Source organism: Hippocampus bargibanti, linkage group LG16 (genome assembly GCF_051943395.1).
Source record: "Hippocampus bargibanti isolate YZ-2025 linkage group LG16, ASM5194339v1, whole genome shotgun sequence".
Classification (NCBI taxonomy): domain Eukaryota; kingdom Metazoa; phylum Chordata; class Actinopteri; order Syngnathiformes; family Syngnathidae; genus Hippocampus; species Hippocampus bargibanti.
This window is the reverse complement of record NC_142749.1, coordinates 18,407,066-18,434,086: the sequence shown is the minus strand read 5'-3', so window position 1 is coordinate 18,434,086 and position 27,021 is coordinate 18,407,066. Positions and strand designations below refer to the sequence as shown.

Sequence of the window (27,021 nt, the reverse complement as noted above, 5' to 3'; positions counted from 1 at the left end):
TCTTTCTTTTTTTTGTGCTAGCGTGGAATAAAAACACTCCCACGCGACGTCACCCGCAAAATCCACATGACAAAAAACAACAACAAAAATGGCGTCATTCTCATGCAAGACGAGTTTGTTTTGTTTTGATTTGGAAACTTCTTTCCAGCATCGGCATGCTCGTCGTGCATTGTGTGCCGAGCAATCACACGCCCACGCAGCCACGCCGCGCCACGACACGCGGCCCGTTGACAAGCGCGTGCGCGTGAATATTCGTGTGCGCGTATGTGCTCAGCAGAGCAAACATTCGCCCTCCAAAAACGGGCTCGCCCGGTTACTGTTTGGCTCGTCGATCGATACGACAGAATGCGTCGCGATAGTTGGCCGCGTGCACGCGTACGGGGATAGTCGAGTGCGCGCCTGAAAGCTTGCGTGAGTTATCGCGCCTCGGTTGACCTTTTCGTGTCACGGGTAAACAATTAGCGCCAATAAATGCCAACTCGGGGTCACCGCTGGGCTTTGTCCGATTTTATCGAGTCGTCTGTGAATGCGGCACTTGGCCGATGTCACTCTCGGTTCGGTGTTCAATCATCATAATACAGATAAAAACTAAGAATATTAATAATACATTTGATTTATAAGTGCCTTTTAAAGCTCTCAATGACACTTTACAGTCACGGGATACGCTTATGTACGGGTAAAGCAACGCTAGCCAAACGCCAGCGTTCACTCAACCCGGAAGTAACACACGCACGCACGCACGCCACTAATTGGAATATAAAATGGTCATCAGCACAATAATAAGTATGTTTATTTGTTTTCTAGAAACAAACCGAGCTCCTTTGGAGTATTATTTTTTGGTTTTTTTTGTAAATGTTCGAGTAGGGTTTGTAATCGCGTTGACATCGGCGAATGGATCACGAGCCCCACTGACCTATTTTCACGAACAATCGTTTCAGATAGTAAAGTATGTCATGTTTTTTAAATAATATCAAACAAACACATTTATACAATTGAATTTGCGTTCAACTAGCTGTGATAATTTTAATATTTTTCATCGTGAGCAAAACGTCCGTTGTTGACGAACGTGGATGTTGTCGTACGCGAATGCACCAGCAAGCTAGCTAGCATACGACATTTTCTTTCGAGTCGTAAGCAAATCCTTTTCTCCTTTCTTCTTCTTCTTCTTCGTCTTCTTTCCGAGGCGTCTGTGATTACAAGCCTTCCAGATTTTGTTTAAAATGAGCACCGAGTGTTTATTTTCACGATCCGCTCATACTTGTAATCGAGTCTCCTTTGAAGGCAATTTTAGCACCTGTTGGCGTGTAAATCGCAGTTTGTCCTATTGCACGAAAACGCATCCACCGAAGCCACTTTCGGTGACAATCCAGAAATTAGCTTGCGACGTCAATATCGAGTCCCCAACGTTATCTAGCGGGCCGTGAACGCACCCCCTCAGATGTTTGTTCGTATTTTTTACAACTTTTGTTTTTATGACCGTGTTGAACTCAAAGTAACTTTTGACCTGCTGTTTGTAGAAGTAAAACCCAGGATTGAGATTGCTTGTATGGCGTTTTATTGAACGGTCACTGAATGCACCGTTTCCACGTGACCCCTTTCTGTGGTACGTTTAAATCGACTTCTTTGATTTCACATTGGCTCTTTTTTAAGTATACTTTTTTTCTTGACTACTAGTTGGTCATTTTAATAAGTTTTGTGTGGTGTTAAATGCCAATTTGAAGACAAAATTAATTCGATTTTATTGTTTAATTTAAGGTGACGTTTTGACAATTGACGTTGGTGTCCATAATGGCGGCGTCCAGCCACTTTATTTTGAAACGTAATTTTCTTCTTCTTTTTATGTAAATATCAAATATGTCGGTTTGTTTATCGTAATGTATCGAAGGTCCACTGAATAGAACGTCCCCTCTCATCTGATTTAGACTTCATAAAACGTGTCCACTTTCGAATAAATGCTTCGAGTTTTAGTATTAATATAATCCAAACGTCCATCATTCTTTTTCGTCTCCTGTAGATTATTTGTATAGTAAATGTGAATATTTCTACGTCGAATAAACAGTTTTAAAGCGAACAAAAACGTTTTGAACTTGCTTCATTACGTGCAACGTAACGTTTAATTTAACAAGAAAAAAATAAGGAGGGGGGAAAAACGATCGATTTCAAAATAATAGTAATAACAATACATTTTATTCTGAAAACGCGTGTCTTGTTTTGACGAACGAGTTAGGCTTATATACGTGTGTATTTGGGTGTTAATTATTTGTACTTCTAACGCTACGTAAAAGATGATTCTGATTCTGATTCTGATCATTATATTTTAGTAGTACTATTCTTATTATTTACTTATTAATTATTTGGGGTGATTTTTAAATTAAAAAGTGACACCGAACCTCCGCACTGTACCCTAAAAATCTCACCTTATTTGATGCTGAGCTCGTCGATTTTTTTTGTTGAGCCTTCGAACGCATCACTTTGTAAATGGTGACATGATCGTTTTTCATCAAATCGCAATTAATTGATGTGAATATTATTAAGGAATAATAAATAACGTCCAGCTTTCTATGATAGCAATTTATCGTGATAGACCACACAAAAATACATTTGCTTGCATGGCAAAAAAGTAACACATTGACATATGCATCCTATTTTTGTGACCGATTTTTTTTTTTTTATTTTTTTGGGGGGCGAGGGGTGTGATGCAATTTTTCTAACGCACAAAAATATGTCTTTGTCTCAGGAAACATCGCGACTAGACTGACTTTTGTCTTCCGGCATGTGTGACAGGTCAACTTGCATCAACTGGGCTCGCCATTGGCGCCACGACTGCTCTTGTAAGACATTTTTTTCTCTTTTTTTGAGGGGGGGGGGGGGGGATAAAATCCCATGTAGTCGGACCGGAAAAGTCCCCCCAAGGCCCTTCAATGCAAAACAAGCTGTCAACTATCCACTTTGCATATATACCCCCCCTCTAATATTGATCTGTATTTACAATACAATACAATACAATACAATACAATACAATACATATTGATTAACAACAACTGAAGCTAGCGTCAAAAATGCTAATGCACCGCGACAATTGACGTCTAAGCAACACTTCCACTTGACCAACGGCCTAATGAATGAACGAGTGAATGACATGAGTTTCTCCACCCCCACCCCCGTGGTTATTACAAGCTAATAGATAGCCTCTCACGTGAACAGTCGTTTTCGCTCCCCGCATCCTTTCTCTGCGAGCGTGCGCGTGATGGATGTCTCCCGACAAAGCCTCGCATGCGCCACCGGCACCGGCGGGTCAAAGGTCATCGACGTCGCCGCAGGCCAAAAAGCGCAAATACGCTGGAAAAAAAGGCCGCACGCGTGTGTTTTGAGGGGAAAGAGGAGGAAAAAAAGTTTCCCAAACAAAAGCGGAGTCCGTCTGCCGCGCGCGTAACAGGAGAAGGACAACGCTGATTATTACCTTGGTGATAGTTGCCCCCACACACACACACACACACGTTTTTTTTTAACCGGGCGATGACTTGACTGCATGTTGGCCGGTGCAAAATGAAACGAGCGCCAATTTGAGAGCTAAAAAATGTCTCTTGTGTTTTCCATCAATAACTTTCATCACTTTTGTTTCACAAAGTTGGACAGAATTTAGTGAAATATACTAGAAATTGCATATATGATTGGTTTATTCGACCGTATTCCACCCCCAGGATAAAATCTACGTTAAAAATCTGCATCTCTCCCCCCCCCCAAAAAAAAAAAAAAAAAAAAAAAAACTAAATAAAAATCCAGATGAGAAAATAAAATGGCGACTCGTCGTCTGTCCCATCAACTCACGTCAGCATCTCAAGTGCATTTTTTTTTCTTCTAAAATTGCTAACTTGGCGATTTTTATTTAAAATTTGGAACAACGACGATTAAATGGTCATAAATTCCAAAAGGGGGTGTTGCATAAGTAAATAAATAACCCCTTGACTTTTCATTTTAAGACATATTGACGCGCACACGTGGTATTTCAGTCACTTGCAAAGGTGTTCTATGTATGAGAAGATGCTCCACTCCACCACCATTTCACCAGCAAGAAAAATATATATAAAAATAGTGACTATATTTTGTCCTTACCGGTTTCGAGCTTCCCAGCAGAAGAGCAATAAATAATAACGGTAATAAATAAAAAAAATGGATTTGGACTGTTAGCGGTCTCCAATCCGTTCACTCGCATCGACTTGTTTGCTTTGGAGCTTGAGTGGCGGTTCGCCCACTTTCTTGCCGTGCGGTGACGTCACAGACCCCCACTGTCATCCCACCGTCGCCATCATCTTCCTCATCTTCCTCATCCCCCCCCCCCCCACTATTGGACAGAATCACTGCTTCCTTTTTAGTAAAGCGAGCAATTAGAAGGATATTGTAAAAAAAAAAATAATCTTTTTATGACTTATTTTTTTTATCGGACATTTTTTCTGATGACAAATTTTCCATGCAAGCATATAACAATGTTATTGTTGTCCAAAGATTATTTTGGGGCCTTTATCATCGTTGAATTATGCTATCTGTTGAAGTATAAAATCAAGAAATAATCATATGAATATATATAGCCCAAAAAACGTGCGTGTGGAAGTGAATATATTGATATATTTATTATATAATGGATATATACAAAAAGTTAATGAATGAAAAATGACGTTTGCATCAGATACTGTGGTTTTAAAGGACAACCGACGTCACTTTTTTGTTTCTTAACTGACATCATAACAACGTTTGATAGCATCTAAAATAGCCAAAACACGCAGGATGATATTTTGACTCAAATGCAAAACACCAATAAAAATGACTTAAAGTGTCCAAAATCTGCAAAAAAATGGAGCTGCGAATATGGCAAGTCCCGCCCCCAGTTTGTGACGTCACGCCAAGATGTCTTGCATTGCCAGAAAATCAAAACAATGGCTTCAGATTGGGAGAAGATGCTTTCTTGTTACACATCCAGTTATGAATATGATTCAAATAGTTCTGAAGAGGAAAGCATACATGTTTGCAATCCATTAAAGAATTTATTCCGTGCCATTTTGAGACAACATTGGGGGGAAATGTCTCACCCAAAAAGAGGCAGAAAATGGCCACCGAGCTCCTGTGAGGAATGAATCAGCCCGTTTCCACAGGCTGATAAATTCCTTACATGGAGCTTGGACGCCCTCTTCTGGCTCTTTCTGGTGCAACACGAGGTTTTCAGACCAAACAAGCGTTGACGTGATGGAAGGACTGCTACAATGTGTCTTTTTTTTCGGGTCAGGGGTGTTCCTTTCGTGACGTCACACACGGACTCGTCACCAACTCAAAAACAAGACTTCCTGAATAGTCAGCGCGAGTGGAATCTTATTCAAATACGCTCAGTAGAAGTCATTTGAAGCCATTTTACAAATTATGGACACAACTTGTCCGGAGATGTCGGTTGTCCTTTAATGTTAAAAAAAAATGCCAAAACACACACACACACACACACACACACACACACACACACACACACACACACACACACACACACACACACACACACACACACACACACACACAGGTACATAGATGGAGTAGTGAGTGGTTTGAAAGGGCGTCGTACTATAATCCCTTGACCTATTTGCACAATTGGGCATGCAGACTAGCTAGCGTAGGCCTTCCCTTCAGGCTTCTACTTAACTCCTGTTGCCACTCGTTGAGTCATCACGGTATTCCACATCCCAGATAATCTCTGTGTGTGTGTGCGTGTGTGTGTGTGTGTGTGTGTGTGTGTGTGTGTGTGTGAGAGAGAGAGAGAGAGAGAGAGAGGGAGTAATTATTGGGAAAGGATTTGTGAGTGTTGATGGCCTTTCCCGTTTAAGCAAACGGCAATAATCTGGCAAGAAAGTCTTGGAGGCAGGAAGATTTAATCTTTGAGGACTACGTAGGCAGCCATGTGGACTGTGTGCAGATTATTATTATTATTATTATACAGTGCAAACAGAGCCAAGGAGAGTTTTTTTTTCTTGAGTGGGGCGAGGGGGTGTAACATGAGTACCGTCGCGCCGTCTTCCCGTTGCAGCGCTTCTGTCGCCGTAATGAAAGATTGAACGTTGTCGTAGCCGCGAGTTTGTTTAGCATTTAGCAACAAATTCCCAACAGGATTAAAAGCTATTCTTCTGTTGCTCGTTGGGGTCCTCGTGCCCCCCCGTCCCCCCTTGACCCCCCTTTGCCCGATCAAAATGCTTCAGATCATCATCTTGATGAATTGTTTTTCAACATCTGGACGTCGCCGGACTCAACGGCAGCCAAGACCAGATTTACGGCGGCGCTTTATGGGATCGTATTGCGCCGCGCCGGCCCTTTAAAATAACGCACCTCCCCCCCAACCTCCCCTTCCCGCCTTCAGATCTGATGTCATTTTGAAACGTCTGTCAAAATAAGGTCACTCCAAAGTCCCATTATCCATCGTTAGCATTAGCATTAGCATGGGTTGTGTTAGGATCCTCGGACCTCGTCTTGACTTAGCTTCGTTTTGTGTTAGGTTAGGCATTTTAGCATTTAGCATGAATTAGCATTGCCATTACCTTCAAGTCCATATACTGACAAAATTTATAGCATTAGCAATTGTATAATCGTATAATTTTGCCCCTCCCCCCCAAAGAATGATCTACACTACTTCCTTGGTTCATTTGCTTGCACATTGTGTCACGTTGTTTACATTTCGTTCTCCGTTCTTGAAATAAGATAAAGAACCCCCCCAAGATGGCCGCCACGATTCAAGCCAACAAAGATGTCAAACAATGATGGTTGAAGAAAAAAAAATGTGCTGAGTTGTCGCCTCCCATACCGCAAACGTCGCGGTAAAGAATCCGCGCGGTCATCACGACTTGGTTTAGCCCCCCCCAACCCCCCCCCCCCTCCGCCTTTCCAAAAAGGAAATTCCTCATACTGCACTTTTGGACTTAAGAGCGGAAAGGAGTTGGAATGCGGTCCCACGTTCGCTTTCAGAGCAAAAAAAAAAAAAAAAAAAACAATTGAGGAAACGGATACTGAGGCTAGCTGCTAGCTCAAATGCTAAATAATAATAATAATAATAGTAATAATAATCTATCTAGCTGTCGACCCATCGTGCTAGCTAGCTAGCTAGTTCTCTATTTGCTATCTAGTTGGTAAGCTATCTAGCTAGCTAGCTAGCAAAATACGTATGCAGTTAAATTAAGGTATCAATATAGACATTTTCTTTTATTTTGGGGCGCAAATCATACTTTCGGGCACTGCGTCGGCCATCTTTGTGGCGTGTTTTGACACCGGGTTGTTTTTGGCGCGAGGCCCTTTTTTGACTGACAAAGAAAATGGCGACTCATCCTTCAACTCTCAAGGACACTTTACAGTCACAGGATAAGTTTTTATGTGGGTGAGCAGCGGCAGTCACACGCGCTAGTGTTTACTCAACCCGAAAGTAACTGAAATAGATAGAGAGCTAGCTAGCTAATAGATGCAAACTCTGTCAGAAGCAAAAGTGATGGATGTGTTTTTCACAAGTCTTCTTCTTCTTCTTCTTCATCTTGTTTTGGGAGGAGGAAAAACGCCGGCGTCGCAATTTACGGCCTTTTTCTGGAAATTCCAGGCGCTCCAGGTTTGGAGGACGCCCGGTGAAAATAGCGGTCTGGTACTTTTATCTCCAGGCGCAGATAAAAATGGGAAAAAGCTTCTTCACTCAGACCAGCGCAGGTATGCGCTGACCCCGAGCTTCGGATGATGGCTGTTCGCCTGTAATTTTTTTTTTTTTTTTTTTTTTTTTTTTGGGGGGGGGGGTCATTGGGGTTAGCAGGATGAGCTACTGCGACTCTGGTTATCTTCATCCAGGTCTGGGGGGGGTTTCCCACAGTAGCTCACGCGCACACGTGACCAGATTTGCCTCGCTGCTAACATGCTACGTCTATCGGCACAATCTAGACATGTTTAACAAGAGAAGAAGAAGAAGAATTATAATTTGGGACTGTAACGTGCTAAATTGGCGCCATGGATGGATTTAGTTTCCATACGTACGTTGACATTTTCCGATTTTCATGGAGACAGTTCCTATCTGGCTAGCTAGCTATCTAACTTGTCCTGTGACTGTGAAGTGACCTTGAGAGAGACCTTGAAAAGCGCTTGTAAAGTAAATTTATTATTATTATTATTATTATTATTATTAGTACAAGCCTTCAACATACTTATATAAGCCTTCAACATACATTCCATTCAAAATATAGCACTGAATCAACTTATGAACAAATTTGAGTTACGAACGAATTCAACTTACGAACAAATTTGAGTTACGAACGAATTCAATTTACGAACAAATTTGAGTTACGAACGAATTCAACTTATGAACGAATTCAACTTGCGAACAAATTTGAATTACGAACGAATTCAACTTATGAACGAATTCAACTTATGAACGAATTCAACTTGCGAACGAGCGTTCTTGAACTCGTGTCGTTTCGTAAATTGGGTAGCATCTGTAATTGGAAGTGACTCATTTGAAGAAAATCGAAACCAACCAAAAAATTGAGGACACCTTACAAAAAAAAAAAAAAAAAAGCGTTCAGCACTACTGAAACAGCGACACGCCCACATTTTTTTTTTTTTTGCTCACCAGCGTGAATTAGTCACACGTGTTTGCTTTTGTACACAAACCCGCCCAGCAACAAACACAACATGCACTCCGGGTCACTTTTTAGACACGCAAAAAAAAATCAACACGCGTGTGCGCAAACACACACACAAGTCAGGATGTTTAAGCATACATGCGTAAAGACAAAGTGGGCGGGGTGGTGGGGGGGTTCTTTTGCGTACGTCTCCATCGGTGGTCTTTAAGAGCTTTCCCCCCCCCCCCCCTCACCCTTTCTTTTGTCTCCCGTGGGAGGCCCGCACAAAAGCGCAAGCTGACAAGTAAACAAGGTTGTCGTGTTTGGGCAGACCTACCTGAGAAAAGCTCTCAGCAGCCTTGCCAGACACACCTTCCCTCCCTCCCTCCCTCCCTCCTTCCTCACCTGACCCCCCTCACCCCCCCAAAAGAAAAAAAACCTCTGACCTTTTCCGTCAGTCAGTTTTCCTAAAGTGTTTCCTCCATCGAGTCAGACGGAAAACTCGCGCTACGTAGCAACATGCTAGTTTTTCATTTGATGCCCGTTTTAGCCACCATCTGACCATTTGCTTGTCATTTAACTCATTGACCGGCAGACGATGTGCAAAAATGTGTCCATTGCAGTGCCAGGGTTTTTGTCATTGTCACTGAAATTGCACAGAATAGTGAGTTTTCGGATGACATAAACGTTCAATACAGGATTAGAAACCTTAATAGTTAATTCCTAAATGATATGGGTCTGGAGTTACATGAGCTTGAAATGGGGGCGGCTGTCTAAAATACAATACAAAACATACATATTGGCTTATAAATACAAAGTATTATTATTATTATTATTAACAGCAGGAAGCTGGAACAAAGCACGAACATGGACAAAAGACAAATGCTGCCCCCTTGTGAAAGGGAAAAACCATTGCAAGAGGTCTGGCCAGCGCTTTATCGGCCCCCAAGCACGAAAAACTAAAACCCTACTAAATTCAGAAATGGCGCTTTACGTCATATTATCAATTCTCGAATACATTCGTGAATGGCAGTGAATGAGTTAAAAATCAATCAATAAAATGAACTAAAAGTAATGAATGGCACTAATTGATTTTTTTTCTTTGCAATCAAGCACACCAAAGCATAAAATGATGACATCAGAGTGCCTTATTGTGCATTGAATAAAAACATTTTTTTGGGGACCCCCCCCCCCCCCCCCCCCCGTCCACTCCTACCTTTGTTGCACTGACCTTTGCTGTCTTTTAATTGAGGGGGGGGGGGGTCAGTAATGCTACGCGCGTGTGCGTCGGGCCAAGCTCTTGTTGAGATTGGAGTGGCCCTGGGGGGGTCAAAGGTCAAATAAACACAGCTGGTGCTCTCACCCTGCCCCGATTTACAAAATCAATGCTCTGCCGGCGGCGGCTTTCGCTCACGTTCGCGGCGACGTTTTTTCCTTTTTTCAATGGCCGCCGATTGATTGACATAGATGTTGCCAGATGAATTTTAATTGCCGCCATTATGACAAAGGCGTCGACCGGCGTTTGGACGGCGCATCATTTATTGGCGCCACGCTTACGATGACTTTCCACACCTTTGAAGTGCACGCGCTGCCTTTTGACTCACCGAATCTTGTGAAAGTGGCAGCACCAATACGCCAGCACAGTTTTTGATTCGGGAGGAATGTCATTGCCATTTAACCGTCATGGCTGGACGGCCCAGGGGCCATTGTGCACACTGCAAGAATCCAAATAAGGGTGCGGAAAAATCCTACTGGACCCTCCGCATCCTGCCCACCACTTTTTCCAGCGATTCCCCTCAGGCAGGCGCGACCAAATCTAGCGGACAAATGCTGCTTTATATTGCAAATTTCCCCCTTTTGGCACTATGAAAGCCTATCTTATATTATCTTATCTGAATTTATATTATCTTACAAATTTCATCATGCAGAAATGTTGTATTTTTCACCTTTGAAAAATACAAAATAAACCCTGTCCCAAAAGTCGACTTTTTTTTCATAGGACAACTTTTGTAGTCTTTAGAATCTTCACTTTATTTATTTATTTATTTATTTATTTATTTATTTATTCGTCTATTTATTTGTCTATTTTTATTTATTTATTTATTTATTTATTTGTCTGTTTATTTGTTTATTTATTAATTTATTCCTTTATTTGTTCTTTTATTTGTTTATTATTATTACTTATTTCTTTATGTGTCTATTTGTTTTATTATTATTATTTATTTGCACATTCACCTATTTACCTATTTACTTATTTGTTAATCTATGGATTTATTGATGGATTCATTTATGGGTTTATTTATTCATTTATTTATTTATGGATTTATTTATGGATTTATTAATTCATTTATTCGTTCATTTATTTATCTATGTATTTATTTATGTATTTAATTATATATTTATGTTTTTAATGAAAGGAGTATTTCTTTTTTTAAACAGAATGTAGACATATTTACTGTTTTAGTTGATGTATTCTTATATCTCCCTAAGTAGCAGTTTACTCAGAAGCGCTAAGGTGCGCGGTGGCGGCGGTGGCGGAGGTGGCGGCGGTGGCGGCGGCGGGCGTTCCGTCCAGTCGCCCTTTCGGCAGGCAGGCGCCATCTGCACTTCGTCTTGTAATAAGCCGTCTCCGATATCAGCTCTTTTCCAATTTTTTGTCCAGCCTCGCGCGAGGCGCGCCGCTGCGGTGCGACCGCACGGTTTAAAAAGCAGCCGAGTGCGGTCGGCGCTAACACAAGTGGCGTTGGAAACCAGCCACTTTAGCGCCCGTAATAGCATTTTGCAAGTTGTTCCAAATGGAGGCCATTACGCACCCAAAGAAAAAAACAACAATACAAAAGAAGAAGAAGAAGAAGTAGCGTTGCCGCTTGTGCAATCCCATCTGAGCTTTTGAGTCACGCTTGCCGTATGTGGGCTAGCCACACGCGCCAGCGTTCACTCATCCTGGAAGTAACTCAAATAGATGGAAAGCTAGCTAGCTATATAGCTAGTAGCTAGCCAGCTAGACAGCTAATAGATAGTGAATACGTAGATAGCTAGATAGCTAAAACTGTAGATAGAGAGCTAGATATATAGCTATGCTAATATCTATCTAGCTAGCTAATGGATAGCGAATGAATCGCGAATATAGAGCTCCAGATAGCCAAAAGCTAGAACGTTTGTCGAAAAAACCTGGACAGTTAGCTAACATATCTTGATATCGCGGTTGGCATGACGATTGGTCGTATTGGGATGTCGGATTTCGGGGATGGAGCGATCGAGGGAGATTTCCTCGCTGCGGCGAGGGGTCGACGCCGCCGAGCTTTTGGGCCGGGCGCGTTTGCTCGTGTCTGCCGGGGATTTGCCATGTATATACATGAGGGTGGCGGCGGGGGAGGCGGCGGGGGAGGCGGCTCGGGGGAAGCCAATTTAGATGTCGTCCAGGGGCCTTAATGGAGCTGCCCGCTAACAAGCTCCATCTCGGAGCTTTAGCTCTGATGTCACCGCTAGCCGCTAGCCGCGCCGTCTGCATAATTACCTGAGCCAATTTGGACCTGAGCGAGCGCCAAACACACCCCGCACCACCTCCTCCTCCGCCGCACCCCCGCCGTTTGTAGAGCGGAAACTTGACAGGTCTTCACGATAGCTTTTTGTTTAGCTCCGCCAGGTGCCTCGTCGGCAAAATCTTCGGTGCGTGGCGGCTCTTCGTTTGTCTGCGAGTGGGCGGGCAGGGCGAAGTGGTTGGGGGGAGGGGGGGCATATTACCGCTGCACCGGCAAAAACAAAGAAGTCGTTTTAAAAGTTTGATGCTGTGCTAGCGTATGTTGACGTTCGAACACGTTAGCTTGCAAAGGTTTTTTTTTTGTTACGGGATCGATGATGACGGAAGAATGTTAACGTCGCACCATGTGATTGATCTTTCACCTTCTCGGAGTTTGATTGACAAGACCCGCAGTGGAAATGGAGCCGAATGTTACCGATTAGCACAACACGATGCTAGCATCGCCGCGGCTATCTATGTTTAGGCTAGCATCGCCATAGCTAGCATCGCAGAGGCTAATATCGGTGCGGCTAACATCTCCATGGCTAGCATTTCCGTAGCTAGCACGGTCATGGCTAGCAATGCTTAGGCTAGCATCGCCAAGGCTAGCGTCGCTGTGGCTAGCTTCGTTGAGGCTAGCATCACAGAGGCTAGCATCGCTGTATCAAGCATCACCGTATCAAGCATCGCAGAGGCTAGCTTCGCCGAGGCTAGGATCGTGGAGGCTAGCCTCAAAAAGGCTAGCGTTGCTGTGGCTAATATCTCCAAGGCTAGCTTTGCCGTGGCTAGCGTTGCAGTGGCATGCATCACCGTGGCTAACATTGCTGTGGTTAGGATCGCTGCGGCTAGCAATGCTTAGGCTAGCATCGCCATAGCTAGCATAGCAGAGGCTAGCTTTGCAGAGGCTAGCATCGCCAAGCCTAGCATAGGGACACAACGTCTGTCCCGTTAAGACAGAAATGGACGAAATGGCGGCGCATTGACACGCTAGACTCAATCGGGATCTCCGAGCTTTGGCGCCTGTCAATCAAAGCGAGGCGAGCGCCTCCGCGGGACCTGAGCCGCTTCGTCGTAAGCCATCTTTTCTTTCTTTCCGTCCTGATTTTGTGTGACGTCTGTGTTAAACAAGGTGTCGGGCAAATCCGCGGCCCGCGCGGGGGGCTTAGCGCGGCTACCTGGGGAAATCACCGCGCGGCGCCAACGCGGGTGTGTCATACATATCCATGATGTCACCTCCGCCGCCGTTTTGCCGTTTGGACGACTCGCGGGGGGTAATTGGCAGGTTGTCCACTCCCTGACCCGGGTTGCTCTCTTGGGGGGCACTTAGAGCAAAACCCCCCACCGTCCCTCGCCCCTCCATTTCTGACCTTCTCCGTCGCTTGCACAGAATTCATAAAAGCGTCTCGGACGGACACGGGGATGAACTTGTGGCGGGAAAATGAGGGCGCAAACCACACCTCGGCTTACGGACGCTTTAGCTAACGAACTTTTCGCCTTACGAACATTAAATTCGTGAGAATATAATCTTGGCATACAAACGAACCAAACCACACAGCGCCACGGACTAATTTTTCCACACCCCCTTTGAGTGCAGACGTGGTTTGTTATCGAGTGTGTGGTTGCCGCTGCTCACCCACAGAAAACGTATCCTGTGACTGTAAAGTTACCTTGAGAGTTTTGAAAGGCGCTTTTAAATGAAATGTATTATTATTATTATTATTATTATTATTATTATTATTAGCTAGCTATCTAGCATTCTATTAGCTATCTAGCTAGCTAGTTTTCTATCTATTAGCTAGCTAGCTTTCTATCTATTAGCTATCTAGCTAGACAGCTAGCTATTAGCAATATAGCTAGCTAGCTATTTGAGTCAGGAAACATATTAGCTATCTAGCTAGCTATCTATTAGCTAGCTATCGCTGCTCACCCACAGAAAAAATATTCTGTGACTGTAAAGTGTTTTGAAAGGCGCTTAGAAATAAAATGCATTATTATTATTGTTATTATTATTTCTTCTTATTATTATTATAATAAAACATTTCCTTTGCTGCGATTCCACTTTAGGCCACTAGAGGCATCAGTGTGTTTTGTTTCACTTTGTACGTTTGAATGAAGAAAAGCGTAGCAAAACAGGTTGCTAGCGCTAACGCTTTCAGGCGCTACTTTTTCAATATTTGCCGCCACTATTTGTGTTGGGGGTGGGGCTTATTCACCTGTTTAAATGCCCCTCCCCCGCCGCATTTTCGGACTCCCGCTCATAAAATGGCGCGTTTCCTCGCCGGGATTTTGTCGAGACACGACAGCGCCCGCCACGCAGGCGTCAGGGCGTCTCTTTGCCGCCCGGCGTCGTCATCCGGCCGCTCGGTGGGAACCTGGCGCAACCGCTTTGCCTTTTAGCCCTGCGGCGAGGCGTCCTTTTATCAACGTGTCACTCGGCTTTCCAGCTGTCAATCAAACGCAAATCCCTTGATCAGAGCAAAGGGAAGCGACTCGGGGCCCTGCCCTTTTTTTTTTTGTTTCTTACGCACATGAGTCGGAGCGAATCTTCGCCCCGCCGCGATCCAAAGCGTTAGCGCTAAGATGCTAACGCGGCGCTAGCTCACCCAGGTTAACATTCCGCGCACGTCCACATCGGCGTGCGCGGAACATCTCGCTAAAAGGTTTGCGAAGCGGACAAAGCGCGTGGCCCCCCCAAAAAAAAAAAAATTGGGGTTGCCGCGGCAACCATGGATGATACACACTACCTGCGCATTGTTGAAGGCCGAACCCCCCCGAGGCAGACAAGTTAATCCCCGGCAGGAAACCAATTACTCTCGCCACTCACCTGTCTCTCTCTCTCACTAGCCCCGCCCATGCCATGACATCATGACGGCTGGCGTCCATCTTGGCTGCGGGATTAGATCTGTATTGTTTTTTTTTGTGGGAAAAAAAAATGCGAATTTAGATGCGTGCGAGACCACCACATTTTTGAATGGGCGAATGAATGCTGACTCATGATGACTCCTCCCCGCCGCCCCCAAAAATGTCAATCAAGTCGTGGGCGACTGCTGGCCAACGCCTATCTTGATTATGATTATTATGATTATTATTTTGGTTTGACAACGAGTCATTTCTTGTGAATGGAAAGAAACGAGCGGTTGTCAAAATTAGCTTAGCAAATGATTCTGACTCATTTCGGTGCAAAGGAAACGCGCTTCCTCCGGAGCGGCCCACTAGTGCCCCCTATTGAAGCCGATGCAAGATGGCGGTGGGACACCCCCCCCCCCCTAAAAAAACAACAACAACAACAACAACAAAAAAGACCCAAATCCAAATTTTAGCTTAGCTTGAATGGACATTTTAAACTCACGTTGTTGTTGTTGTTAACAAAAAAAAGTGACAATAAAGTTGCAGGAAATTACAAAATAAAAGTCTGTGAGATTTTTCAATACTAATCTAAAATAACCTGTTTAAAAACTAAACCAAAAAAAGCACTATTAACTCGTTGACTGCCAGACCATGCTCCAAAATGTGCCAGGGTTTTAGTCATTTTCACTCGAATTGCAGGACCCACAGAAAATTCAGGTTTAGGACGACATAAACATTCAATGCACCGTAAGAAGAAAAAAAAGAGTTAATTCCTAAGTTATATGGTTCTGGAGTTATATGAACATGAAATGGGGGCGGCTGTACAAAATACAATACAATACAATACATACATATTGGCTGATAAATGAAATGTATTATTATGAGGATGATGATGATTATTCTTTTCTTCTTCTTCTTCTTCTTCTTATTATTATTATTATTATTATTATTATTATTATTATTGTTGTTGTTGTTGTTGCAATAAAGTGTCCTTGAGGGTTTTGAAAGGTGATTATAAATGAAATGAAATGAGTTAATTAATGTTAAGCAGATTCCTTACTTACAGACAGTGTATTGTCGGTGTTCAAATACCTGACATGTTTCGGCGACTACTTCCGCCTTCGTCAGAGTGTCACGGATGTTGCTGTGACGCGCCATTTTCAGCTGGTGTTGCTATGAGGGCGTGACCTACCTGTCAGAACTGACAGGCAAGCCACGCCCCCCGCTGTCCGCTCGTCCCTCCAGGATGCTGCTCCAGGTAGTAGAGAGCATGTAAGCTCCCTCATCCCTGTTGATGGTCCTTGGTCCTCGCTTTCGGATTTCAATGGCCTCCCTGATCCAGCGCTGATGTTTGTTGTCTTCGGTGCGGATGACTCTGGCCTTCTCCCAGTCCATGATGTGGTTCTCTCTTTTGCAGTGGTCCGTGATGGCTGATTTATGGTGCTCCTGTTGTGCTTGTTCTTTTATTGCTCTTGTTTGGATTGTTGCCGTCTCCTTCTCGCACTCGTTCTTGTGCTCTTTTTTTCTTGTATTGAAACTCCTTCCTGTCTCCCCGATGTATGATTTATTGCATGACTTATGCGATGTATGATTTATTGCATGATTTATTGCGAGGACCAAGGACCATCAACAGGGATGAGGGAGCTTACATGCTCTCTACTACCTGGAGCAGCATCCTGGAGGGACGAGCGGACAGCGGGGGGCGTGGCTTGCCTGTCAGTTCTGACAGGTAGGTCACGCCCCCATAGCAACACCAGCTGAAAATGGCGCGTCACAGCAACATCCGTGACACTCTGACGAAGGCGGAAGTAGTCGCCGAAACATGTCAGGTATTTGAACACCGACAATACACTGTCTGTAAGTAAGGAATCTGCTTAACATTAGTTATCAAGTAGACAGGATGAATTTAGTACAACGAAATGAGTTAATTCCTAAGTGATATGGTTCTGGAGTTATCTGAGCTTGAAATGGGGGCGGATGTACAAAATATGCGCCTGAACAACAGCTGAAGCTGGAAAAATAGATTTTTTTAAAAAAATAATCTCACCCCCTCCCTTTGCTAATCTTTTGACACGTGCGCAAAATGCGAACGCCGGCACGTTTTGGGAGATCTGAAGGCGTGCCGCCACGTGATTGACGGCGAGGAAGGTCAAACGCGACGCATTAGGCCCCTTCCCGAGAAGACGCCGCTTGACTTCGCTGCTGACATCGGCCTCTTCAATAACCGTCAGGAGGCAGAGGGGAGGCAACTGGGGGGGGGGTCTTTGACAGCACCAGAGGAGGCGGTTGGGGGCGGGGCTTCTGGGACCAGGCCTTGCTAGCATGCGCCGCAGTTCGCCGCAAATTCTACCTTTTCGTTGTCCGTATGGCTAAGCTAACGTTTTGTGCGCCGCGTCTGGCTACCCTTTGTTTGGGTGCGCTTAGCTAGCGAGGCGGCGCGGGCAGATCCAAACCAAGACGAGTTTCGCTAGCGCTGCGACTCCTTCCGTAAGCTGCATTGAAAAACGGATCCTGTGAATGTTTTGAAAGGCGCTTATAAATGACATTTATTATTATTATTATTATTATTATTATTATTATTATTATTGCCATTTTGCCATTTTTTAAACTCCTCTGAGGCTTTGTGTATGTTTGTTTCTGCCCCCTTGTGGCCAAAGTGGGTATTGACACGTAACCAATGGAAGTCATTCCACATTTTTTGATATTTTTTTCTTTCTTCCGCCATTTTTTTCAATGTAAATTGTTGTGATTTGTGGGTTTTAATTATAATAAATGGAGGGTGGGGTGCTGTTTTTTTTTCCTGTCTCAGAAATTCCGTTTTGATTGTCTTTGTCCTAATTTGTCCTGATTTTGACAAGATGGCCGCCTTTTCGTTTTCTTTTCATCTGACATGCGTTCCGTTTAGCTTGATCCCCCCCGAAATCCATTTCTAAATATTTGTTTTGCTATCCGCCATTTTTAATTGCACTTCCTTCATGACATCAGAGCTTCTTGATGGATCCGAGTTCGAGACCCCCCCAGCCCCCCCCCCCCCCAACCAACCAAATTGTCTCCTGCTCGCTAACTCAGCGTTTGACGGCGTCTGTGCTCTTTTGCTTTCTTCCTTTTGTGTTTACATCCACCTTTATAACCCTGGAATGACAAACACACACTTTGAACGAGCGCACTCGTGTGTGTGTGTGTGTCTGTGTGGTTCTGGACAGTGTCATGGTCCACTTCAAAGTGGACCATCTCCTCTTTACAGGCCTGATGAGGCTCTTCATCAACGTCTCTCGGAGCAACCAGTACTTGGCCCCGCCGTCTGTTCGTGCGTGTGTGTGCATAAGTGTGTGTGTGTGTGCGTGTGTGTGTGTGTGTGTGTGTGTGTGTGTGTGTGTGTGTGTGTGTGTGTGTGTGTGTGTGTGTGTGTGTGTGTGTGTCTGCCACAACTTTCTGATGTTGAATTCTTTAAAACCAGGCTGGCTTGTTGAGATATTAGGTCAGAAAATGTGCCATGTTAGTATTCCAAATCGTCTTTCTCCTTTGAAACGAATGCAATTGGCATTAATCCGTTTCCAAAAAATGTCATTGTTTGTATCTGTGTATTTATGTATTTATATATTTATGTATTTAACTCATTGACTGTCAGACATGTGAAAAAAATAATGTCCAGGTGTGACGGTTGGAAGACGGTGCCAGGGTTTTTGTCATTATCACTCGACCCACAGAATATTGAGTTTTAGGACTATATAAACATTCAATACAGCCTAAGAAAGCTTAGACTCTTATCATATTGCAAATAAGTGTTTTTTTAATATTAATTTTTTATGTAGTTTGTTTTTTGGGGATGTTTTGTTAATGAATTTTTTTAATGGATTTTTGGGGGGAGTTTATTGGATTGGATTGGATTGGATTTGCCTTTATTAGTCTCGCAATACATTTTTTAATGGAGTTTTTATTTTTTTGGGCGGTGCTTTTTTTTTTTATTAAGGAGGTTGTTTCTTTTTCTCCCTCCGCGTATGAAAAGGTGCCATTGAAGAAGCCAAAACAAACAAAAAGACAAGACAAAAGAGACACTTTGAATCAGCTGCACTTTTTCTTTTGTGGCCCATTCAAACACATTGTGATGTCTTCCAACCGTGCCCATATTTTTTTTTTTTTTTTTTTTCGCTGCCCCCCCATCGCCTCCTCTTCTTCTTTCAGTCTAAAGAATGAGTCACTCCAAGGCGTTTTCGCTGCAGAGTAAACCGTGCGAGAAATATGCCATTCATTCATCAAGCGCCGACGCCACCTTGTTGTTTCCGTCCACACGCACAGAAAGAAGCGGCGCGCTTGCCGGACTGAATGAAGTCGTCAATCACAAAAAGAAAAGTCACCAAAACAAACAAAAACAAAACAAAATCTTCCCGATTGAAGCTCAAGAGGGAAAAAAATGGACGACGACACCGAATGTCAATCAAATTTGCGGCCCTTCGGGAGACTCCAAATGTGACAATGGAAGACGGAGGCCTCCGGTCGATGCGGATTAGCCGCCGGTTTCGCCTAGAGGGGGGGGGGGGGGGGGGGGGGGACAAAGGCGCACAGATAACAAGCACTTTTCACATTAGCTGCTTGTTAGCCGCCCATTAGCATTGTTTCAACAAGACGTTAGCCCAACAGTGCAACAGCCGGCGGCTTTTTGCTCTCCATGTCTTTGGACATTGCGCAATGCTAATTTGGCAAATATTCTCTGTGGCTAAAAATTAGCTCGCCGCAGAACGTTTGTCTTTATCTGATAGACAGGAAGTCACAAGCGGCAGGCGATGTCGCCGACATGTCACGTCAACCCGTCACTCTGTTTTGACAAGTGGGGCGGGACGTGGACGTGAAATGAGACGTCCGGTTGACAGGCGGCGGAGACGGGTCAATTTGCCTCACGGCCTGCGGCTAATTGTCAAACCTAGCTTGGAGCGCCGTTTCAAAAAGGCGCATTTTGGCTAGGAAAACCCGTTCGTGAGATTAGCGGCGATGCTAGCTGCTACTTTTGTCCTACTAACTAACGTTCACCAGTACAGTCGAACGTCTTGGTTCTCGACCAATTGGGTTTTCCACCCAAAATTTCGGGTTTTTGATGACTCGGTTTACAACTGAAATTGGGTTCTCAACGTAACCGAGTGCACCTGAATGCATCACTCGCCTATCCTCTGTTTACTTATATAATAATAATTAAAAAGTCATCATTAATCAATAATCAATAATCAATAATCATGAATCATTAATCATGAATCATTAATCAATAATCATAATACATTTCACTTATAAGCGTCTTTCAAAACTCTCAAGGTCACTTTACAGTCACAGGATAAGTTTTTCTGTGGGTGAGCAGCGGCAGCCATATGCGCCAGCGTTCACTCAACCAGGAAGTAACTCAAATAGATGGAACGTTAGCTAGCTAATAGATAGTTCTACATCTATATAGCTATTCAGCTATATAAGTAACAGGAAGTAGCTCAAATTGATATAAAGCTAGCTAGCTAATAGATAGCTAAGAGATAGTATATGTCACTTGCTTTCTGATTCTGAAATATTTCCGTTTTTTTAGCAAATCGGTTTCCGAAGAGCTTTCTGGAACGGATTATGGTTGAAAAGTGAGCTTGGACTGTACATGAATGATTGGAAAAGTCCCTCGCAGACGAAATGAAGTGATGGCAAAATAGCCCGTGACCTCGCCAATTGGGATGATGGTAATGATGATGACGACGGCTTCAGTGAAGGCTCATTTTTGGGAGTGCGGGGGGGGGGGGGGGGGTTAAGGCGTTGGGACGCTCGGTCGTGATGCGTTCGAGTGTTGTCGTTCAACTGGCGCCATCGTTTTGGCACGTGGCAAACAGTTTAGATTAGGAATTGTAACATTGAAATGTCTCTGATCCACTGGTAAAAAGGACGCTTTGATCCTCTCCTCTTTCATCTAGAACTGCTTCACGTCACAAAGAGGCTACAGCCAGTGCTGAAGAATGACTGAGTCTGTGTCTTTGTGTTGTCATTTTATTTGTTATTTAGTTTTTATTGTTGTTTTTTTTTTACTTCAAGATGGCCGCCGCTCCTGTATTTTGTTTTTCTACTTCTTTCTTTCCTTTCCTCTTCTTTTTATAACTTTGCTGCTGTGAAATGTCAATTTCTCCGCTGCGAGACAAATAAAGGTACGTACATCCAACATCCAATAACAGAAAAAATAAGATTTTTAAAATGATTGAAAAATATGACTTTGATCCATAGTTTTACTGATTGATCGCAGCAAAAAGTTGCTCCCGTCTGCCCGTAATCACACTTTTTATTTTTATTTTTTGTTAAGGGCCAACTGGTGTCCGGGATCAGGGAGGAAGCCAGTTCACCTTAACAAGGTAACCAGAGCCCCGCACTCCAATGTGGACCAGCTGCGACGGCTCATGTGGGACCATCCGAGGGATTTGGGGGCGCCCGCCTGGAGTTTAATTGAGCATTAATTACAAATAGTGCAATTTCACCAAAAAAAAATGGGGACCCTCATTTTTGGGATTGCTCTCTTTGTTGTCTCATTTTGGCGGATTTCCTGCGCCGTCCATTTTGTTTACAATCTCCTCGTCTGCGTCGTCAATGAAAAATCGAGACTTGATTTCATAATGAGCGGCGCTCTGTCTGTGTACCGAAAAAACAACCATGTATATATTGTAAAAAATGACCATAGATAGTAAGGCATTTTTGGCCAAAAAAAACGCCTTACTATAGTAAGGCATTTTTGGCCGAAAAAAACGCCTTACTATAGTAAGGCATTTTTGTCCGAAAAAAAAAATAGTAAGTCGCCTTACTATAGTAAGGCATTTTTGGCCGAAAGTAAAAACGCCTTACTATAGTAAGGTATTTTTGGCCGAAAAAAAACGCCTTACTATAGCCTTTCTATAGTAAGTCATTTTTGGCCGAAAAAAAAACGCCTTACTATAGTAAGGTATTTTTGGCCAAAAAAAACGCCTTACTATAGTAAGTTATTTTTGGCCAAAAAAAAAACGCCTTACTATAGTAAGGCATTTTTGGCCGAAAAAAAAACGCCTTACTATAGTAAGGCATTTTTGGCCGAAAAAAAAACTATAGTAAGGCGCCTTACTATAGTAAGGCATTTTTGGCCAAAAAAAAACGCCTTACTATAGTAAGGCATTTTTGGCCGAAAAAAAAAACGCCTTACTATAGTAAGGCATTTTTGGCCAAAAAAAACGCCTTACTATCGTAAGTCATTTTTGGCCAAAAAAAAACGCCTTACTATAGTAAGGCATTTTTGGCCGAAAAAAAACCGCTTTACTATCTTTAGGCATTTTTGTCCGAAAAAAAACGCCTTACTATAGTAAGGCATTTTTGGCCGAAAAAAACGCCTTACTATAGTAAGGTATTTTTGGCCCAAAAAAACGCCTTACTATAGTAAGGTATTTTTGGCCGAAAAAAAAACGCCTTACTATAGTAAGGTATTTTTGGCCGAAAAAAACGCCTTACTATAGTAAGGTATTTTTGGACGAAAAAAAACGCCTTACTATAGTAAGGTATTTTTGGCCGAAAAAAACGCCTTACTATAGTAAGTCATTTTTGGCCGAAAAAAAAACACCTTACTATAGTAAGGCATTTTTGGACGAAAAAAAATGCCTTACTATAGTAAGGCATTTTTGGCCGAAAAAAAAACGCCTTACTATAGTAAGGCATTTTTGGCCAAAAAAAACTCCTTACTATAGTAAGGCATTTTTGGCCAAAAAAAACTCCTTACTATAGTTAGGCATTTTTGGCCAAAAAAACGCCTTACTATAGTAAGGCATTTTTGGCAAAAAAAAACGCCTTACTATAGTAAGGCATTTTTGGCCGAAAAAAAACGCCTTACTATAGTAAGGCATTTTTGTCCGAAAAAAAAAAACGCCTTACTATAGTAAGGCATTTTTGGCCGAAAAAAAAACGCCTTACTATAGTAAGGTATTTTTGGCCGAAAAAAAACCGCCTTTCTATAGTAAGTCATTTTTGGCCGAAAAAAAACGCCTTACTATAGTAAGGTATTTTTGGCCAAAAAAAACGCCTTACTATAGTAAGTTATTTTTGGCCAAAAAAAAACGCCTTACTATAGTAAGGCATTTTTGGCCGAAAAAAAACGCCTTACTATAGTAAGGCATTTTTGGCCGAAAAAAAACGCCTTACTATAGTAAGGCATTTTTGGCCAAAAAAAACGTCTTACTATAGTAAGGTATTTTTGGCCAAAAAAAACCGCCTTACTATAGTAAGGCATTTTTGGCCGAAAAAAAAACCGCTTTACTATCTTTAGGCATTTTTGTCCGAAAAAAAACACCTTACTATAGTAAGGCATTTTTGGCCGAAAAAAACGCCTTACTATAGTAAGGTATTTTTGGCCCAAAAAAACGCCTTACTATAGTAAGGTATTTTTGGCCGAAAAAAACCGCCTTACTATAGTAAGGTATTTTTGGCCGAAAAAAACGCCTTACTATAGTAAGGTATTTTTGGACGAAAAAAAACGCCTTACTATAGTAAGGTATTTTTGGCCGAAAAAAACGCCTTACTATAGTAAGTCATTTTTGGCCGAAAAAAAAACGCCTTACTATAGTAAGGCATTTTTGGACGAAAAAAAATGCCTTACTATAGTAAGGCATTTTTGGCCGAAAAAAAACGCCTTACTATACTAAGGCATTTTTGGCCGAAAAAAAAAACGCCTTACTATAGCAAGTCATTTTTGGCCGAAAAAAACGCCTTACTATAGTAAGGCATTTTTGGCCGAAAAAAACGCCTTACTATAGTAAGGACTTTTTGGATGAAAAAAAATGCCTTACTTTAGTAAGTCATTTTTGGCTGAAAAAAACGCCTTACTATAGTAAGGCATTTTTGGCTGAAAAAAACGCCTTACTATAGTAAGTTTTTTTGGCCGAAAAAAACACCATTTATCGTATGGCATGTTTGGCCCAAAAAAGCGCCTTACGTATGGCATGTTTGGCCCAAAAAAACGGCTTACTACAGTAAGTCATTTTTGGCCGAAAAAAAAACGCCTTACTATAGTAAGGCATTTTTGGATGAAAAAAATGCCTTGCTAGAGTAACGCATTTTTGGCCGAAAAAAACGCCTTACTATAGTAAGTTTTTGGGCCGAAAAAAAAACACCATTTATCGTATGGCATGTTTGGCCAAAAAAACGGCTGACTATAGTAAGGCATTTTTGGCCGAAAAAAAACGCCTTACTATAGTAAGGCATTTTTGGCCGAAAAAAACGCCTTACTATAGTAAGGCATTTTTGGCCGAAAAAAACACCTTACTATAGTAAGGCATTTTTGGCTGAAAAAAACGGCTTACTATAGTAAGGCATTTTTGGCCGAGAAAAAACGCCTTACTATAGTAAGGCATTTTTGGCCGAAAAAAAAAAACGCCTTACTATAATAAGGCATTTTTGGCCGAAAAAAAACGGCTTACTATAGTAAGGCATTTTGGCCGAAAAAAAACGGCTTACTATACGAAGGCATTTTTGGCCGAATAAAACGGCTTACTATAGCAAGGCATTTTTGGCCGAAAAAAAACGCCTTACTATAGTAAGGCATTTTCGGACGAAAAAAAAATGCCTAACTATAGTATGTCATTTTTGGCCGAAAAAAACGCCTTACTATACTAAGGCATTTTTGGCCAAAAAAAAACACCTTACTATAGTAAGGCATTTTTGATGAAAAAAAACGCCTTACTATACTAAGGCATTTTTGGCCGGAAAAAAACCGCTTACTATAGTAAGGCATTTTTGGCAGAAAAAAACGCCTTACTATAGTAAGGCATTTTCGGACGAAAAAAAAATGCCTAACTATAGTATGTCATTTTTGGCCGAAAAAAACGCCTTACTATACTAAGGCATTTTTGGCCAAAAAAAAACACCTTACTATACTAAGGCATTTTTGGCCGGAAAAAAACGGCTTACTATAGTAAGGCGTTTTTGGCAGAAAAAAACGCCTTACTATAGTAAGGCATTTTTGGCCGAAAAAAAAACGGCTTACTATACTAAGGCATTTTTGGCCGAAAAAAAACGCCTTACTATAATAAGGCATTTTTGGCAGAAAAAAAACGCCTTACTATAGTAAGGCGTTTTTGGCAGAAAAAAACGCCTTACTATAGTAAGGCATTTTTGGCCGAAAAAAAAACGGCTTACTATACTAAGGCATTTTTGGCCAAAAAAAACCACCTTACTATAGTAAGGCATTTTTGGCCGAAAAAAAACGCCTTACTATAGTAAGGCATTTTTGGCAGAAAAAAAACGGCTTACTATAGTAAGGCATTTTTGGCCGAAAAAAAAACACCTTACTATACTAAGGCATTTTTGGCAGAAAAAAACGCCTTACCATAGTAAGGCATTTTTGATCGACAAAAACGACCATGTATATATTGTAAAATATGACGTAAGTAAGGCGCTTTTTTCAGCGAAAAAACGACCATGTCTAGTAAGGCGTCTTTAACCTGAAAAGAACAGACAAAATTCCTTTCACCATTTTGGTATTCGTCATTTGAATGATGAATTCGGGCCGTCAAAGTAAGTAAAAAGTGTGTGCCAGGTCATTCGGGGCTAAAACGGAGACGCGCTAATGGTGTCGGTGACGTTTCATCTTCTGAGCGGCACCTGAACGGAAGGTCAAACGTCCACGGGCGCTTTTATCCGCTCGGTCAACGCCCGAGCCGAGACGAATGGTCGCCCATAAACACACCCTGACACGTCAAAGGTGTCATAGTGTAAACAGCACTCAGTCCGTCGAAGATCTTTTTGCAGGACCACCAGGATGCGATGGAATCGGTGGTCAAGGATAGCGAGATGCTAACATTAGCATCCCCCCGTCGAAGGCTCGTCAGTCTTTTCCCTCGTCGGCGTTGATCCGTTTGAGCGCCAAAAAACGAGTACCTTACCTTGCAAGAAGTCCGTCAGAAGACCATCAGAAGAGCCAAAAAACGACGCAGTGCCGCATTGTGGCCCAACGTCGGCGTTGTCGAAGATGGGCCACAGGGCGGCTTGATCTTCATTTTTTTGGGGGTGAAAATGGGCCTTGCAAGTCCATCTTTTGAGCCACGTTTTTTTTTAGGTGTGTGTGGTTCTTGATGCGTTTAGTCGACGCCCTTGATATTTTCAGGAAGACGGACGGGAGCTCCATAGCGGCCCAGACCTGTTTGCCCTCGCACACCCGCAAAAAAACGGAGGCCCTCCAGCGTCGTCCGTCCCCGTTTGGAGTTCAAAGTCAGTCAGGACAATGCGGCGCAATTAGCTTGTGGGGGGATTTGGGGCCTTCCCACCCTGTAACATTGTCTTTGTCTATTAGTTATATATTAGCCAACTAGCTAACTTTCTATCTATTTGAGTTTTTCCAGGTTGAAAAGTGACCTTCAGAGTTTTGAAAGTTGCTTTGAAATAAAAAGTGTTCTTCTTCTTCTTGAGTGGCTCGCCTGAGTCAGCGATTGGGGGGTGTATCTCCCAGACGCGGCCCACAATCCTCTGGGGCAAAGCCGCCGTGAATCACCTTGGGCTTAATGATTTGCAGATCCGCCGAGAAGCTTGGAACCTTCGGGGGCCGAAGTTTATCTGTCGGGCTTGACCCCGTCCGACGAGGCCCTCGCATTAACCCGCGCGCGCGCAGCAATACGCTATCTAGCGTGGGAAAACCCACGCGCGCGTGTACGGCCTTGGATAACCTCCCCGTGACCCCCGAAAGCGGGCCAACGCTAATAAAAAAGTCATTTACGGCGATGCGTTCAATGACCCTCAGGAATTCACGCGCGGCCGCCGGACACTTCATTAGGGACGGCGGTTTCATCGACAGAAAAAAATGTGAATGTTTTTTTCTTGAAGTTGGATTTTGTTTTCTTTCTACAAACTTGTTTTGGTAGCGGCTAGGCTACCGCCGCGGGGCTCAGGGGGATAGCTAAGTTTTGAAAGACGCTTCGTAATGAAATGGATTATTATTATTATCACTAATATTATTCGTAGACTATAAGGAATATATCGTAATGTTATATTCTGATGCTAACGTTTGTATTTGTTGCTTAAAGGCTAAGG

The 27,021-nt window shown here is 42.8% G+C and overlaps 1 long non-coding RNA gene across 1 annotated transcript; it reads left to right on the top strand.

Annotated features, from left to right (window-relative positions):
• Positions 1–279: 279 nt before the first annotated feature.
• LOC148886883 (uncharacterized) lies at positions 280–21,578 on the top strand. Its single transcript, XR_016117779.1, has 4 exons — positions 280–411; positions 1,518–1,603; positions 2,738–2,831; positions 21,293–21,578. It is a non-coding gene; the product is annotated as an uncharacterized LOC148886883 (long non-coding RNA).
• Positions 21,579–27,021: the final 5,443 nt, after the last annotated feature.